This window comes from Parambassis ranga, unplaced genomic scaffold (assembly GCF_900634625.1).
Source record: "Parambassis ranga unplaced genomic scaffold, fParRan2.1 scaffold_24_arrow_ctg1, whole genome shotgun sequence".
Taxonomy (NCBI): Eukaryota; Metazoa; Chordata; class Actinopteri; family Ambassidae; genus Parambassis; species Parambassis ranga.
The window spans coordinates 805,222-822,650 of NW_021144797.1; the positions used below are offsets into that span (position 1 = coordinate 805,222).

General features: G+C 44.3%; 4 non-coding genes across 4 annotated transcripts; 2 read left to right on the forward strand and 2 right to left on the reverse strand.

The window, feature by feature from the left end:
- Positions 1 to 1,706: 1,706 nt before the first annotated feature.
- trnat-cgu (transfer RNA threonine (anticodon CGU)) lies at positions 1,707 to 1,778 on the forward strand. Its single transcript has one exon. It is a non-coding gene; the product is annotated as a tRNA-Thr (tRNA).
- A 1,308-nt stretch (positions 1,779 to 3,086) lies between these two features.
- trnaa-agc (transfer RNA alanine (anticodon AGC)) lies at positions 3,087 to 3,159 on the reverse strand. Its single transcript has one exon. It is a non-coding gene; the product is annotated as a tRNA-Ala (tRNA).
- An 8,776-nt stretch (positions 3,160 to 11,935) lies between these two features.
- On the forward strand, positions 11,936 to 12,007 carry trnaq-uug (transfer RNA glutamine (anticodon UUG)). The gene has a single exon. It is a non-coding gene; the product is annotated as a tRNA-Gln (tRNA).
- A 2,509-nt stretch (positions 12,008 to 14,516) lies between these two features.
- On the reverse strand, positions 14,517 to 14,608 carry trnar-ucu (transfer RNA arginine (anticodon UCU)). Its single transcript is given in 2 exon segments — positions 14,517 to 14,552; positions 14,572 to 14,608. It is a non-coding gene; the product is annotated as a tRNA-Arg (tRNA).
- Between the last annotated feature and the right edge of the window lie 2,821 nt (positions 14,609 to 17,429).

The following is a 17,429-nucleotide window of genomic DNA, read 5'->3' on the forward strand; positions in this document are numbered from 1 at the left end:
GCTGAGTGGAGTCATTCTGGTGGTCATTATGATGGAGATGCTGCAGAGTGGGTTCATTGTGTTGGTGGTTGTGATGGGATGGTGGTCCCTGATGGGGTGCTGCCGAGTGGGGTCATTGTGGTACAGGTTAAAGGTGTGAAGTGGTCCCTCTCAAACCTGCAGTAGAAAGTCTTGAGGTCGCCAGCAGTGGGTCACCGTTATGTTATTGTGACTGGCAAACTCTTTAATCTCAACGTTATTTTAGCTAATATATATATATGCTCCACATTTTGATGACCCACAGTTTTTCTCCCGCATCATTAAATTGATCCCGTGTTTAAATTCACACCTGCTCATTATGGGGGGAGATTTGAATCTGTGTCTGGACCCAGGGATGGATCGGTCATCGGTTAGGCCTGGTTATCAAAATCTGCCTCTTGTCTAGAGACATTTCTTTCAAACTATGGTATCTCAGACGTTTTACTTCCTCCAAGTAGAGTGGACCTGGCTCACAGAGTGCTGCTGCTGTTTCTGTCTCTCTGTAAGCACCATGTTAAACAGCAGGCTCTGAATAGTGACGTCATGATGTCACAGTCACATCAGTCTACAATCTCCCAATCGGAGAGAGAGCTGTCATCAACAGCAGGAAGTGCAGGAAGCTCATGGTGTGCAGGCCTCTGATGTTTGGAGGCTTGTAGCAGCCAACAAGAAGGGAGTTTGTAAAAGTTCTCTGTAACTTTAGATGTGAGGATTCAGAAAGAACTTAGATCAGATATGTGCAGCACTTGTGCAACAGATACTCCAACAGTGACAGCTCTTCTGAAGAAAGCCTGAGGAGCTGAGACCTGGATGAGACACTGATACAGCTTTGCTCTTCTGACAGGAAGGATGAAGGCTGACCACACACACACCCCCACACACACACACACACACACATAGACGCAACACACACACACCAACACACACAATCATACACACACTCTTACAAACATGCACACACATTTGTTGTCACATCGGCTCAGAAAGTGTGACACATTGGGGAGGACAAACACAACATTAACTGTTTGACCATTTTATTGAAGAAAGAACAGTAGTTGTATACCAACAATTGACAAACAAGGAAATGTGCAAACAAAATACACCGCCATGCCTGCAGCAGGCTGGAGAGAGAGCAGCCCTCCTAGTAGGCCAGACGGGGAGAGAGTGAAGCAAACAGACTGGGAACTCTTAAACCGTCTCCAGCTCGTCAGCACAGGAGAGCTGCATAAGCTCAGGATCAGCTCCACCCAGCAACCTCCTGCTGGGTGGAGCTGGAGGTATATGTGTGCAGCAGCTGGACTGAGCTGAACACTGGACTCAGACAGATTCAACATCCACACGTCAGTCACTGGAAGCCTTCAGAATGCTTCTCTCCTCACTCAGCTTCCAGTCCAGATCCAATACCTTACTGCAGGTGAGTGACGGACCTGTCAGCTGTGTGTTAGAAATGCATGAATAAACAGCAGCTTCATGTTGATGCAGGACGTATGAGGTCAGAACACTGATGAGATGAAAAGATTCAGAGGAAAAGGCAGAAAGAGCAGAGCTGATAAGTCACATGACAGATGCACTGACACGCTCTCTAGTCAGCTCCTCCACCAATCAGGCGCTGCCTCGCTGCTCATGCAGCCAATCAGGTTGTAGCAGTACATTTAAAGCTCTCCTCTCTCAACTGTCGGCTCACATATGGCTCGTTGGTCTAGGGGTATGATTCTCGCTTCGTGTGCGAGAGGTCCCGGGTTCCAATCCTGGACGAGCCCTGATGTTTAACTGTATTCCATTGGAGACCAACTCCTTGTTGTTGACTCTTTTCAGTTCCTCTCTAACTACCACACAGCTTTACAAAGCTAACAAAGTTCTATTCAGACTCATCCCAATCCAGAGCAGTTGTTCCACAGTAACACCTGCAGGAGGACGTCATCACCCAGTATGTGACCTGCACTGTGAGCTGTAAGGTCTTATACAGACAGGTGTGTGTCTGTCCTCATCAAGTCCAATCAGTATCATCAAAGACAGCTGGACTCAGATGAAGGTGTAGAACCATCTGAAGGATGATCATAAGAAATGGACGCACCTGAGTTCAATATATGAGAGTCACAGCAAAGGCTCTGATACTTAGGACCATGTCATATTTCACTTTGTCTTTTTAATACATCTGCAAACATGTCAACAACTCTGTGTGTTTCTGTCAGTATGGGGAGCTGTGTGGACATTAATGAGGAAAAATGAACTTCAATGATTTTAGCAAATGGCTGCAATATAACAAAGTGAAACATTTAAGGGGGTCTGAATACTTCCTGCACCCACTGTACACATTAAAAGACATTGATGATCTGTTCTTATTGTCTAAACAGGAACAGTTGAAGCTCAGCTTGCAGCCCCTGTATCTCAGGCTTCTCAGCTTCTCTTCAGATGTTTGGAAGTTTCTGCTGGAACCTCTCATTTAATGACTCACATTTAGAACTTTTGACTTTATGTGGAGGAGGGATTGATTTTGGAATGAGGAGGCTGCAGCCTGTGATTCCACCACTAGATGTCAGCATTGCACAGAATTGGTGGTTCAGTTCAGATTGAGAGAATGCAAAGAGTGTGCAAAGCTGTCATCAAAGCAAAAGCTGGCTGCTTGGAAGAATGTCAAACATCAAACATATTCTGCTTGGTTTAACACTGTTTGTTCACTACGTCATTCCACATGTGTTCCTTCATAGCTCTGATGTCTTCAGGATGAACCTACAATGTAGAAAGTCATAAAAACAAAGACAAACCACTGAGTGACTTTTGACTGGTACATTTAAAATGTCATCTTATGTCCTCACCAGCAGGGGGAGCACTGATCATAAACTCTCTGTCTCACATGTTATTGTCATGTGTTTTTATGGACGATGATGCTGACTGTTATTTTCTTGCTTCTCTCTGTAAACAGGTTGTAAACAGCAGCTTCCCTGAGGGGAAACTCAGCTAATAAATGATGCTGTAACCTCTGGGACTTGATCTGCTGGGTGGGCGTCCACTACATTATCCATCCATCCTCATCCATCCAGCTACACCCTCCCTCCTAAAATGCAGGCTGGAGGATGCGGGCATCGATCCCGCTACCTCTCGCATGCTAAGCGAGCGCTCTACCATTTGAGCTAATCCCCCTTGTATAAAGGGTTAATCGCAAGTCAATCACGACTCACTACTCTACAAGTGTACTAGTGAAGTATTGGATGCATCAGACTTTTAATCTAAGGGTCCAGGGTTCAAGTCCCTGTTTGGGCAGAACACTTTGTACTCCCTCTTGCTTGTACACCCCTTCCCTCTCTGTTAATGTGCTTGGACAGAGCTCTGTGAACAGCCAGCCTCTTTGTGTCTTGCCCTCCTTGTGCAAGGTGTCAATGGTCGTCTTTTGGGCAACTGTCAAGTCAGCAGTCTTCCCCGTGGTTGTGCAGCCTACAGAACTAGACTGAGAGACCATTTAAAGGCCTTTGCAGGTGTTTTGAGTTCATTATTTGGTTAGAGTGGCTCCAGGTGTCTTCAATATTGAACCTGTATTGTTTTACAAGCATATACACTCAACAAAAATATAAACGCAACACTTTTGTTTTTGCTCCCATGTTTCATGAGATGGACTTGAAGATCTAAACTTCATTCCAGATACACAATATTACCATTCCTCTCAAACATTGTTCACAAATCTGTCTAAATGTGTGATAGTGAGCACTTCTGCTTTGCTGAGATAATCCATCCCACCTCACAGGTGTGCCACATCAAGATGCTGATCTGACATCATGATTAGTGCACAGGTGTACCTCAAACTGCCCACAATAAAAGGCCACCCTGAAATGTGCAGTTTTGTCTCACAGCAAAATGCCACAGATGCCACAAGCATTGAGGGAGCGTGCAATTGGCATGCTGACAGCAGGAATGTCAACCAGATCTGTTGCTCGTGCATTGAATGTTCATTTCTCCACCATAAGCCGTCTCCAAAGGCGTTTCAGAGAATATGGCAGTACATCCAACCGGCCTCACAACCGCAGACCACGAGTAACCACACCAGCCCAGGACCTCCACATCCAGCAGGTTCACCTCCGAGATCGTCTGAGACCAGCCACTCAAACAGCTGCTGAAACAATTGGTTTGCATAACCAAACAATTTCTGCACAAACTGTCAGAAACCGTCTCAGGGAAGCTCAACTGCATGCTCGTCGTCCTCATCGGGGTCTTAACCTGACTCCAGATCGTCGCCGTAACAGACTTGAGTGGGCAAATGCTCACATTCGATGGCGTCTAGCACGTTGGAGAGGTGTTCTCTTCACGGATGAATCTCGGTTTACATTGTTTAGGGCAGATGGCAGACAGCGTGTGTGGCGTCGTGTGGGTGAGCGCTTTGCTGATGTCAATGTTGTGGATCGAGTGGCCCATGGTGGTGGTGGGGTCATGGTATGGGCAGGCATCTGTTATGGACGAAGAACACAGGTGCATTTTATTGATGGCATTTTGAATGCACAGAGATACCGTGATGAGATCCTGAGGCCCATTGTTGTGCCATACATCCATGAACATCACCTCATGTTTCAGCAAGATAATGCACAGCCCCATGTTGCAAGGATCTGTACACAATTCTTGGAAGCTGAAAATGTCCCAGTTCTTGCATGGCCAGCATACTCACCGGACATGTCACCCATTGAACATGTTTGGGATGTGCTTGACCGGCGTATACGACAGCGTGCACCAGTTCCCACTAATATCCAGCAACTTCACACAGCCATTGAAGAGGAGTGGACCAACATTCCACAGGCCACAATAGACAATCTGATAAACTCTATGCGAAGAAGATGTGTTGCACTGCATGAGGCAAATGGTGGTCACACCAGATACTGACTGGTTCTGAGTCCCCAGACCGCCAATAAAGCAGAAACAAAATGCACATTTCAGGGTGGCCTTTTATTGTGGGCAGTTTGAGGTACACCTGTGCACTAATCATGATGTCAGATCAGCATCTTGATGTGGCACACCTGTGAGGTGGGATGGATTATCTCAGCAAAGCAGAAGTGCTCACTATCACACATTTAGACAGATTTGTGAACAATGTTTGAGAGGAATGGTAATATTGTGTATCTGGAATGAAGTTTAGATCTTCAAGTCCATCTCATGAAACATGGGAGCAAAAACAAAAGTGTTGCGTTTATATTTTTGTTGAGTGTAGTTGTAAATTGTTAATTTTGCTTGACTGTTAGTCTGTTTGGCTCCCCCTACTGGTATATATGAGTGGCAGTTTTTTGGGGTCTCTTTTTGATGACATCATCAGTAGGAGACAAGGCTGCCTTCCATGTTGGATCTGTCAAGAGCACATGTTTTTCTGTATCTTAAGTCATCCTGGTGTTTGGACTTTTCAAAGCATCGTTGGTATGTTAACTGAGACTTTAAGTTCATCATTTGTTTTTATATATGTAAATTTATTTATGATGAATGTATGCATGTTTTCTTTTCTTGTTAGTTTTACCCTACTGCCAGTTGCTACATTAAAGACGACCAACGCAATATTTCCTGGTCTTTGTAGTTATTGGGGATGGAGTTATCTGCCTGTCAATTCATGCAAGGCGTGTGAAGAGGACAGGACAGTAAAACAACGCTTTCTGGAATACAAAGGCAAGTGACTCTAACAATGGCAGACAAGAAATCATCAAGCTTGCAGTCATTGCACACAAGGTCTCAAGTGTCACGTTCATCTGCATCCAGACGATCACATGGCTCATCTGCCAGTGCAGCTGCAACCCTGGCTCGGGCTGAAGCTGAAGCTGCTAAAGCAGAGGCATCTTTTGCAATGAAAGAAAGCCAAATAAAAATGGAACAAGCACGCTTAGAAGCATCCATGAAGGTAGAGCGTACACGTTTAGAGGTAACCTTAGATTCTCTTCAACTGGAGAAAAAGGCTGCAGCTGCAGTAGCTAAAGCTGAGGCATTAGAGGCAGCAGCAGAAGAGCAAAGTTATGCTCTCAGCTCACATATTGAGCTCCAAACCCATGATCCTGCAGAATGCACAAAAAAATATGTGGAAGAGCAAGTAAAGCAAGCTACAACATCTGGGTTACAGGAAGATCCAACTGATGGTTTTAAGGAACTAGACACCAAGCCATTACTTGTAAATCATGTGGAGAACACAGAACCTCATGTGTCACATGATTTAGGTGTGAAACCACAGAAAGCGACACCTTCAAAGGTAATCATGGATCATACTGATCACACAGACCCATATGATGAGAGGAGGACTCCTCAAGCTGACCGGTGGTCAAAGTTTGAACCACCTGATTCGGCTGACAGGCACGGTGTGTCAGACTTTGCCAGATTTTTTGCGAGACGTGAACTTGTGTCTACAGGACTCATGCAGTTCAATGATCGCCCCGAGAGTTATAGAGCTTGGAAAGCATCATTCTTGAATGCTATACGAGGTTTAGACCTCACAGAAGGTGAAGAAATGGATCTTTTAGTGAAATGGCTAGGGGCTGAGTCTGCTGAACATGTGAGAAGGATAAGGTCTGTGCATGTCCACCACCCAAAAAGGGGACACAGAATGGCATGGAAAAGACTAGATGAGTGTTACGGCGCACCAGAGGTAATTGAGAATGCATTGTTCCAGAGGCTAGACAGCTTCCCCAGGATTTCCAACAAAGATCACAAGAAGCTAAGAGACTTAGGTGACTTGTTAATGGAGATTGAAGCTGCTAAGTCTGAAGGAGAACTATCAAGGTGAAAGCAGCTTCTAAGTATGGCAGTCCGAAGTCTCCACTCTCTGCTTATAAGACTGAAGTGTCTCCTCACACTTTCTCCACAGCTGAAGCAGCACGCAAGGCTAAAATGGATCCTGCTGTTATGGCCCCCGGGCCGTTTGTATGATTTGTGGATTGTATGTGTGAACCTAATGAATGGACACTGAACAGGCTGAGCTGGAGCTGCATGGATTGGGGGACTGAAGACCTGACGCTGCGTGATTGGGTTGCTCCTCAACCAATCACCAGGCTGCACTTCAGGAAGCCCATTGAAAAGGCGACGGAAACGACACACCGACGGGAAAAGACTTGGAGCCCTGTTTGGCATGAGTTCTCTCCCCCTCTCTCTCTCTGGCATAGCTTATTTGATTGCTTGCTTTTTGTGTGGAATAGTAAGAACTGGTTAATTGAGTTTCGCCTCGTTTGTACGTTCATTTGTAACTTGTTTTGTGGAAACCGCTTCTGTGTGAACACCAAAAGGGTTCACACAGAAGCGGTCCCTTTTTGTTTCGGTAGTAAGAAAGTCTTAGTATGTAATTCCAACCTCGTGGTTGTGATTTTTTGTTCTGGTACTATTTGTGTTAGTTTATCCGTATAGAAAAGTGTTGCATTGTATTTATTTCACCTTCCACCGGCCGATTATTTAGTGGCCTGTTTTATTCCACCTGTTGCCGTAATCAGGTGTGTTCTTTTGTTTGTTCTTTTGTTTGATTTACCTTATATGGCTTTGGCAGGGTTCCTGTTCACTTTTCGTTTCCTTTTGTATTGTAAATTATTGTAACGTGTTAAATTCTTGGTTATTATAATCACTTGCTGAATAATCAGTAAACAACTTTAAACCAATCTCTTTGTCCTGATTGGTCAATGTTCTCAACCCTCTCTCCCCTAGCGGAGGGTTGTAACAAATGGGGGCTCGTCATTTTTGGATCATATAAATTACCTGGTTGTTTTCTGATTAAACAGTGGTGTGATTATTAGTTGAGTGAGTGCAGTTGCTTCCGCTTGTGTGTGCAAACTAGAATGGCGTCAGAGGAAATTGCTCATTTCCTTAGCGCTCCTTCTGTAGAGCAATTGGAAACATTTAAGAAGGAGAACTTGATCAAAATTGCTGCAGTTCTTAATATCACGCACCCTAAACAAATAGTAAAGAGTGATATAAAAGGTTTGATTATAAACAAATTGGTGGAATTGAGACTCCTTGTGCCGGCGCAGGGTGAGCCTGTGGCCGAGACCGTCATGTCTGCACAGCAGAGTGACGAGGCTGGTAGCTGTGAGCAGGTGGCAGACGCTGCTGCTACCCCGAATGCTGCCCCGGTGAGCGGTAAGGTGGAGGTGAGTTATACTCCCTTCACGATTCCTCGTTTTGACCCTCACTCCCCAGAAAGCAGTGTGAGTTCCCGTGTACAAGCCCGGCTAAAAATGCGCCTGGCTAGGTTGCAGCTGGAGGCTCAACAGAAAACAGAGGAACTTTGAACTTTGAACTGGAGTTGAGGAGGATGCAAGTCGAGGCTGACAAAGCTGTGCGGCTGCGCCAAGTCGAGGTGGAAGCTCAGAACCGGGCGGTGTTGTCCGCGCCAGCCATTGATTCGGGTATGTCTCTTCCCATTCACCCTCCTACTGCATTTGATATAACCAAGTATATTGCTTTAGTGCCTGCCTTCAGAGAAGCTGAGGTAGATACTACTTTTCTACCTTTGAACGAATTGCTGTTGGATTACAGTGGCCGGAAGAATTTTGGACGCTCCTGCTGCAATGCAAATTAAATGGCAAAGCACAGGAAGTTGTGACTGCACTCTCTCTGAACGACAGTATGAATTACAAGGTTGTCAAAGCTGCTGTGTTAAAAGCTTATGAACTAGTGCCAGAGGCATACAGACAAAAATTCCGAAATCACAGACATGTTCTTACACAATCGTATTTAGAATTTGCCAGAGAGAAGAGTTCACTTTTCGATAGGTGGTGTGCCTCAGCAGATGTACATGATTTTGCCTCTGTGAGAGAATTAATACTGCTTGAGGAGTTTAAGCATTGTTTGCCTGAACGTATTGTTGTGTATATTAACGAACAGAAAGCAAATACACTCGCTGCCGCTGCTATGTTAGCAGAAGAGTTTAAACTTACTCACAAGTATTCCGCTGCTGAGTCTGACAGGCCCTGCACTGCCGGTGCCTCGTTTAGCTACAAAAAGCCACATTCTGATAAAGAAGTAAGAGAATGTTTCTATTGTCACCAAGTAGGGCATGTGATTGCAAACTGTTTAACGCTCAAACGAAAAGAGCGCACAACTCAGTCGCAGCATGTGAAAGCGGTTTCACTCATAACTAGAGCTCCGGTTGCTGAGGAGCCAAATTCTGATGGACGGCCTGATGCTTGTTTCAAGCCATTTTTGCTAGATGGTTTTGTGTCACTTACTGGATCCCCGGAGGATCAGCATCCGGTACGCATACTCCGCGACACGGGAGGTTCTCAGTCTTTGATTATCGCAGGTTGTCTAGCTTTCTCTAAATTGTCGGCCGCTGGCTACAGTGCCGTCATTCAGGGGGTTGAAATGAAATACGTGCCCCGAGCAGTGCATTTCGTTCATCTAAAGTCGGATTTAATTTCAGGAAAATTCCCTGTTGCAGTTTGTCCTGCACTCCCCGTGAAGGGAGTAACGATGCTCCTGTGTAATGACATTGGGGGAGGGAAGGTAATGCCTAGTCTAGAAATTCTAGATTCTCCTGTGGTTACTGAAGATAAATCGAATGAAACTCCAGATGACACGTTTCCAGTATGTGCAATTACTTGAGCTCAAGCTCGTAGAAGTGATAATGAAATCATATTGGGGGATGATTTGTTTGCTACCCTTGTCACTAATGATGTCTCTGAGCAGGTGGGAGAGACTCCGGAGGAGGTGGGACAGACCGACACACGTGCAGTCTCCGCTCCAAAGCACACTTCTCCTCCTGGTTCTCTTCCCCCTGTAAATCGTACTAAATTGTGGGAAGCTCAAAAGGCGGATTCAACACTACGTGAGTGTTTCTCCAAGGTGGTGAGTGACGACAATGTAAACAGTGACACTCCGACATTCTACATTGAAAACGAAATTCTGATGCATAGATGGTGCAACTCGGTGGAAGCAGATTGGAATGCTGTCCACCAAATTGTGACGTGTTAAATTCTTGGTTATTATAATCACTTGCTGAATAATCAGTAAAACAACTTTAAACCAATCTTGTTGTCCTGATTGGTCAATGTTCTCCACCCTCTGTCCCCTAGCGGAGGGTTGTAACAGAGGGGAGGAGCAAGAACCCCGCCGGTGCTACATTGGCTTAGGGTTAGGTCAGGTTTGGTTTGGTTAGGTTTGGTCATCAGTCTGTATCTTTTCTTCTGATTTCTTGCTCACGTTTCACAGCTTTGTTCCAGCTCAGGGATGTAAATAGTAAACATCCCCCCACGGTGAACATACAATATAATAACACAGTATAAAACACCAAGTTGTGGTGCACTCAAAAACTGATTCAGCCTATAGAAAGCGGACCATGACCATGACCATTGACCATGGCTGCAGGGGACAACCTGCACAGCTTTACCCTGCCAGCCAATACAGCAGCATGGCCAGGTTTAAAAGGCAGCTGGTGTTTGGGGGAGACAGACCCCCATCTCTTCTCTGAATCTTGAGGCCAGCTCGGCATCTGCTTCACTGCAGCATCCTGCCAACAGGGCACCATCTTTGCTGCAGTGTATATCAGTGTGTATATAGTGTAAATAAACACATTCTTTTGGTATCAGTTTCCCCCTCTGTGTAATTCAGTTAATGATAATGTTCAGGTAGTTGCGCATGTACAGGGTCATAGCATGATAGTAGATTGAACAACAGGTCTGCCAGACAGTATTGTTTGACCTCTGGAATGTGTGGATTCTTAAAACTGTGAATCTGCCTTTATCACAATTAAATGAGGCTATAAATGTTACAAAAGCTTGTGTTCGGTTTTTACAGGATTTGTAAAGACAGTCTGATTTCAGTGTTTGTAAATACCATTTAATTCCATAAAATACTTTGATAAAAAATGATGTTTATCCAAATATGAATTTAGACTAATATTAAGAGGCTTTATGAGCAGTAAAGACTGCAAATAAACTCCTACTGGTCCTTTACATGTGCTCAATGTGAGCAATATTCCCCCCAAAAAGTTACTGAAATGGTAATAACACCTAAAAGGTTTTTTTCCATTGTTCTTATATATTTGGGTTTGTGGGGGTTAATCAAGAGTCTGGAGCCATTGATGAGCCTTATATTGCAGACAAGGTCGGTATACAAAAAAGGATGTTAAGAAAAATGCAGATTAACGCATTACAGCTTGTTTCTAAGGATAAAATTATTTTATACAATCCTGTTCCTCTTAAGCTCTTTCCATATTAGCTAAACAGCGAGCAGATTGCATTTATCCCATTCAATGCATGTATGTGTAATTGGACTATTACAGCAAATGACATGTGACATTTCTCACATACAAACAGTGTGTATCAATCTCGTTTCGCTTTGTTTTTAATTATAACGTCACCTTAGTAAAATGTCGTACAACGGCCAATATGTTTCGCGTAATTTTAGTGGCAAATATTAATGTACCTAGCGCTCTCAGTGCGATTTGTGGTCTCAACATCGACACGTGCACGCTAGCCTTAGCTCAGGTGGTAGACCATCAGACTTTTAATCTGAGGGTCCAGGGTTCAAGTCCCTGTTCAGGTGGAAAGCTTTGTACTCCTGGCACACTGCTTTCAGATGGTACAATCTTTACTTGTCTAAATTTTCATATCTGTCCAATGAGAGACAATTATCAGAGGAGAGGTTCTGCTTCTCAGGAGGGTCACACCCTAATACAAGACCACTTCCTGTTATGCAACAAATAAACTTAATGATTCAATGTTGAGCTAATGCCACAGCCACAAAAAGACATTTCTCCCAGCTGCTAGACAGCAAGCCTTATCTAGACATGGAGGACAGTCTCCTCATGGAGGACAGTCTCGACAGTCTCCTCATGGAGGACAGTCTCCTCATGGAGGACAGTGATATGCAAAGTGTTCAATCTTTGTTGACACAATTAGAAGAAATCGTTGCACATATCTTTACCAGTCAAACTGCTGACAGTCAGCAGGGTAGGGGAGGAGAAGAAGATCCATGAGAAGCAGGTTCCATGGTGTAATGGTTAGCACTCTGGACTTTGACTCCAGCGATCTGAGTTCAAATCTCAGTGGAACCATTTGTACTTCCTCTAAAAATTCAGGGCTCACTTTCCAGTCAGCATGTTGTAACCAAGCGGCAGCCTTCGGGGCTCAAAGTTGAAGCCCATGCGGAAGTGTCAAAACTTGTAATTCATGCTGCAACAGCTGGGGGCTGGCTCCAAAAGTGAGTAATTTCCCATAGACTCCCATGTTAAAATGGCCGAAAATTTGGGTTTTCTTTCGTTGTTGGGATTTTGTGTGCTGTTCCTCCTGTGTGTGTGAGAGAGAGTTTCGCTCAGTTTGAGTAGATTTAATTTCGTTGTTTGACCTGTGCGTTTTTCGCTCCTAGAGTTGTTTTGGGTTATTTGTTGATTTTACTACTGTAGTAGAAGCAGTGGCTTTAGATTTCCTTTTATACTTCGCTGTCTCGATAATCCCCAGCAGGGTTCCTGCTTGTATTTTATTTTTCATACTATTGTTCTCATTTTATGAAACTGTTGTCAGGTTTTGTTGGAAACCTGTGTGCTTCGCCTGTAGTTTGAATCTACCAGTAAAGAAATAGACATTTGAGTTTGGCCTTCCTTTGCTTTATTTTATCTTTATTCTAATGTTTACGTCCTTCCTCAACCCCTAGAGAGCTGGGGACGTAACACGGACTTAATATTACGCATAATTATGGGCATTGCCGCTTGAGTGACAGACAGTTGACGTATCACAGCGTGAGTTTCCTGCTTCCACGATCGCCCGCCCCCCTAAACCCCGCTCGTGCGCCCCCTCTTTGTTCATATTTGGAGTTTTGGTGGACGTGACGCTGCCAACATGGCGGCGGTCATCACATCCTGGAACCTCCCACCGAGCCTCAGAATGGCTCTTCAGAAAGAAACGGGTGACGTCACGGAAGCTCTGTCCATAGTTTTTACTGTCAATGGTTGTAACTGAATCAGAGTGTATCAGAAGGAGAAGTTACATAAAGATAGAATTTAAATCTCTCTCCTAAATGACACCTTAATCTGGGATTAATAATGAGTATAAAAGTAGCTGAAGACATAATTTATTAAAGTATTATAACAAATACCTCCTTTATAGGGGCTGTCTTGATAACTGCCTCTCATTTCCACCTGCTGTCTGTTCCATTTGCACAACAGCAGCTGAAACTGATTCACAATCAGTGTTGATCCTAACTGGAGAGGCTGGTTTCACAAGTGTGACTGACTTTTTGGGGCAATATTATAACAAATACTTATGAGACATTATTATATAAGAAAGATCAGTGCATCATGACTTCAGCTCCATTCAAAGCTTTAGGAGGCTTCATGGCCTCCATCACTCCATAAGACTGTTCCATCTGTTCTGCATCTCTGATATGTGCTGGGACGTGGTCGCTTGGATGTTTCACTGCAGCTCATCTGGTAATAATGTGTAACACATATATGAACATCAAGCTAATCATGTCATGCTAAACTGAGTCCTTGGAAGAGCAGAAGCTGAAATCTGACTTCAGATCAGAAGGTTGCATGTTCAAATCATGTCAGGGTCACTGTTTTTATGTAATTTAGTCTCTTTCCGTTCACACCAGGTCCACTAGAGCTCTCAGACTCCTCCACTGCATTGAATTCTGGGTAGTTTTCACTTGAAGCAGAATGTCAGCTTTCTCCTGTGTTTTCTGGTTAAATTACTGCACATTCAGGGAAAATAGAGTTAGAGTTAAATAGAGCAAAAAATCCTGAGTCATCGATCTGCATTCGTTTAGAGGGCCGCAAGGGAGCAAGTGTGAAAACACCCTAAATTTTAATCTCAAGTGGGACCAACACTCCCCCGTAGCTTCTTCAGTTCTGCAGTGGCAATGTTCTTCCTCGGCCAGTTGTTGTCTTTGTCTTGTTGTCTGTGGGTCTTGTTTTTGTGGCTTTGATGAGAGCCCAGCTGGGATAGCCACAGGTTTGCAGGGCCTTTCTGATGTGATGTTGCTCCTTCTTCTTCCCCTCTGAGCTGGTCGGTACAGTTTGAGCTCTGTGCTGCAGCCATTGCGACAGCCATCGCACCTCAGAGTGATCCAGCAGTGCCTCATGTTCAGCAGCATACAGTGAGCAGCTTTAATCTCTGGATTGACAGACTTTATCTGCGCAATAACTTGCAGAACAGAAAGTCTTCCAAAATATCTCCTTTCCAGGGATAGCACACCAAAACTATCAACTGAGCAGCACTGGAGATGCTCTGCTCTGTCGATTCATCCAACTGAAAGGAAAATTTCTTACATGATCGCAGTCTATCCAGCAGCTGTGCCTGAATGTCAGCTGAGAGATGTTCTGTTCTCCTCCTCACCATGTCATTTGAAAAAGGTACAACTTTCAGTTTATTAGCTGCCTCTGTGCCAAGCAAAAGCTCACACCAGTCAGATCTCTGTCCACCTGTACAGTCACAAAGCCGGGGGCAGCAACGCTGTTTTCCGGGATGTCTGAGTGCAGTCCTTTTTTCTAGCTCTCAGGACAGGAGCTGCTGCAACAGGTATCCACCCTGAAGGACGGTGCCACAGGAAGTTAAAAGGCACTTTGACTCTGGTGGGACTCGAACCCACAACCTTTGAATCACTTCTCCTGTGTTTAACTAGAAATCCAATGCGCTATCCATTGCGCCACAGAGCCACAAAGCAGTCTATTTTTTTGTCCTAGAATGAAAGGCAGAAATCCAGAATAAGCGGTAGCATTCCAGTATAGACATCAGTATTCCGGAATGATAGGCAGAATTCCCGAATAACAGTCATTTAATCAATAGGGCTCGACCGATTAGCTCGATCCCCATACAGCCAATCTGTGTTTTCATTGTTGAAGTGTGGACATGCCTGTTTCACTTACTGTGTGCTGGTTGGTACATTGGACTCAAGGATTGGTTTTTGAAGACACTCCTCCAAGTGGTGTCTTCAGTTCTGCTACTATTCTGGTTGGGAATCTGAGTTTTATGTGTTCAGGTTCTCTGTGGGTGGATCTTGCAGGACTTTTAATCTGAGGGCCCAGGATTCAAGTCCCTGTTCAGGAGCAACACTATATATTCCTAACCAGAAATCTTTGTACATATCTTTACCAATGTCAAACTAAGACAAACATGTGCTTTGTGTTGTTCTTCCACCGACTGAAACATGAAAAGCAAGAGGTCACATGTGGCTCGTTGGTCTTGGGTTATGGTTCTCGCTTTGGGTGCGAGAGGTCCCGGGTTCAAATCCCGGATGAGCCCTCATCTTTGAACTTCAGTAGACTGGATGTCTGTCTCATGTTTATGTTTACAGGAATAATCTTCAACCCAAATAAGTTCATATTCCAACTTAGACCCTGTAAACAGCAGGGTAAACAGCATGCTCAAACTCCTAGAAGCAATCATTCTAGAACTGATATTGTTTATTCAAGACTCAACTCAACTTTATTTATAGAGCACTTTAAAATCAACCAAAGTGCTGTCCACAAATACAAAAGCATATAAAACACATGAAGATAAAAAAACAATAAAAACATAGTAAAAACATAAAACAGTAAAAGTCAACATCTCAGACTGAGTTAAAAGCCATGGAGAAAAGGTGTGTTTTCAAAGAGGATTTAAAAGATACAAGAGAGTCAGCCTGCCTAATGTGCAAGGGCAGATTGTTCCATAGTTTGGGGGCAGTGACTGCGAAAGCACAATCCCCTCTAGATTTCCTCTTTGTTTGTGGGACTATTAAAAGAGACTGATCTGCCGACCTGAGAGAGCGTGAGGGAGTGTATGGCTGAAGCAGGTCGGACAGATACTGTGGGGCGAGGCCATTAAGGCATTTAAAAACAAATAAAAGAATTTTAAAATCAATCCTAAAATGCACTGGGAGCCAATGAATGGAAGCTAAAACCGGAGTGATGTGCTCAAATTTTTTGGTACCTGTTAAAAGTCGGGCTACAGCGTTTTGAATTAATTGCAGACGAGACAGCAGTGTCTGGCTGAGCCCAACATAAAGTGCATTACAGTAGTCAAGTCTACATGAGATAAAAGCATGGATTAAAATCTCAAAGTGATGTCTTGATAAAAATGGCTTGACTTTGGCTAGTTGTCGTAAATGATAAAAACTGGACTTGACAACTGATTTGATCTGCACATCGAATTTCAGACCACTGTCCATTTTTACCCCCAGATTTGTGGCTGTATGTGTCACATGTTGACTCAGAGGACCCAGATCCACATGAATTTTGGAGGCATCACAAGGGCCGAACAACATGACTTCAGTTTTTTTGTCATTCAGGCTGAGAAAGTTCTATGACATCCATGCCTTAATCTCTGCAATACAGTCTAAACGTTTGTCTAAACAAGAAGCCTCTCCCTGTTTTAGTGGCAGATAAATTTGACAGTCATCAGCATAACAGTGAAATGTGACACCATGCTTTCTGAAAGTACATACAGGGAGAAAAGAAGAGGGCCAAGTATAGAGCCTTGAGGAACGCCAGACGTGAGAGGTGCTGCACAAGACTCTGCTGTTCCAAGTTGTACACAAAAGGTTCTCCCTGTTAGGTAGGACCTGAACCAGAAGAGAAGAGAAGAACTCTTTGCATTGAGGACTAATGTTGGAATGCAGCACAACGTCCAGGGAGAGCTCAGGAAGAAGTACAGGGGCTGCAAGGCAGGAGTGAAAGTAAAGGCTGCACGTAGACATTTTAAGCCAGTGATCCCCTCTGCAATAATAAGGAATGTCAACTCACTACCGAATAAGATGGATGAGCTGTTTGCACTGAACAATCAACAGAGTTAGCGTGAGTGCAGCTTATACATCTTCACAGAGACGTGGCTCACTGATATGAGACCGGATGCTAACGTGGATCTACAGGGCTTTACTGCTGTGAGAGCCGACAGAGACACAAACGCTTGTGGGAAGAGCAGAGGTTCATCATATATGTGAATGAAGGTTGGTGTTGCCCAGGACATGTCTCAGTGAAAAAGGTACTGTGTTGTCAGGACTTGGAACTGTTAGCCGTTAGCCTGCGGCCATATTACTTGCCGAGGGAAGTCATGTGATCGTGCTCTGTGTTTACGCCCCACCGAGCACGGACACATCAGCTGCCTGTGAGAAGATACACACAGTAACAGCAAGGTGCAGACAAAGCACCCCGAGGCATTTATGGTCCTGGTTCACCTGCAGCCACAGTACACCCCCTGGTCAAAAGGATGTCTAAAACCACACGTTCAATCAGGAAGTGGTCACCTGAGGCAGAGGATGGTCTGAGGGACTGCTTTGACACCACTGACTGGGTACTGCTAAAAACACATGTTGAGGACATAGGGGAGCAGACTCACTGCACTCAAAAAACTGATTCAAGCCCCTCTTAGAGGTGAAACAGTATTATTATTATTTGTCTTATGAAAATGTTATTAATTCCAACAATACCCAAATATGTTTAGCAGATGTAACATAAATATATTTGCTTTAACTCCCGTGGCCCTCTCAAACCGAATGAG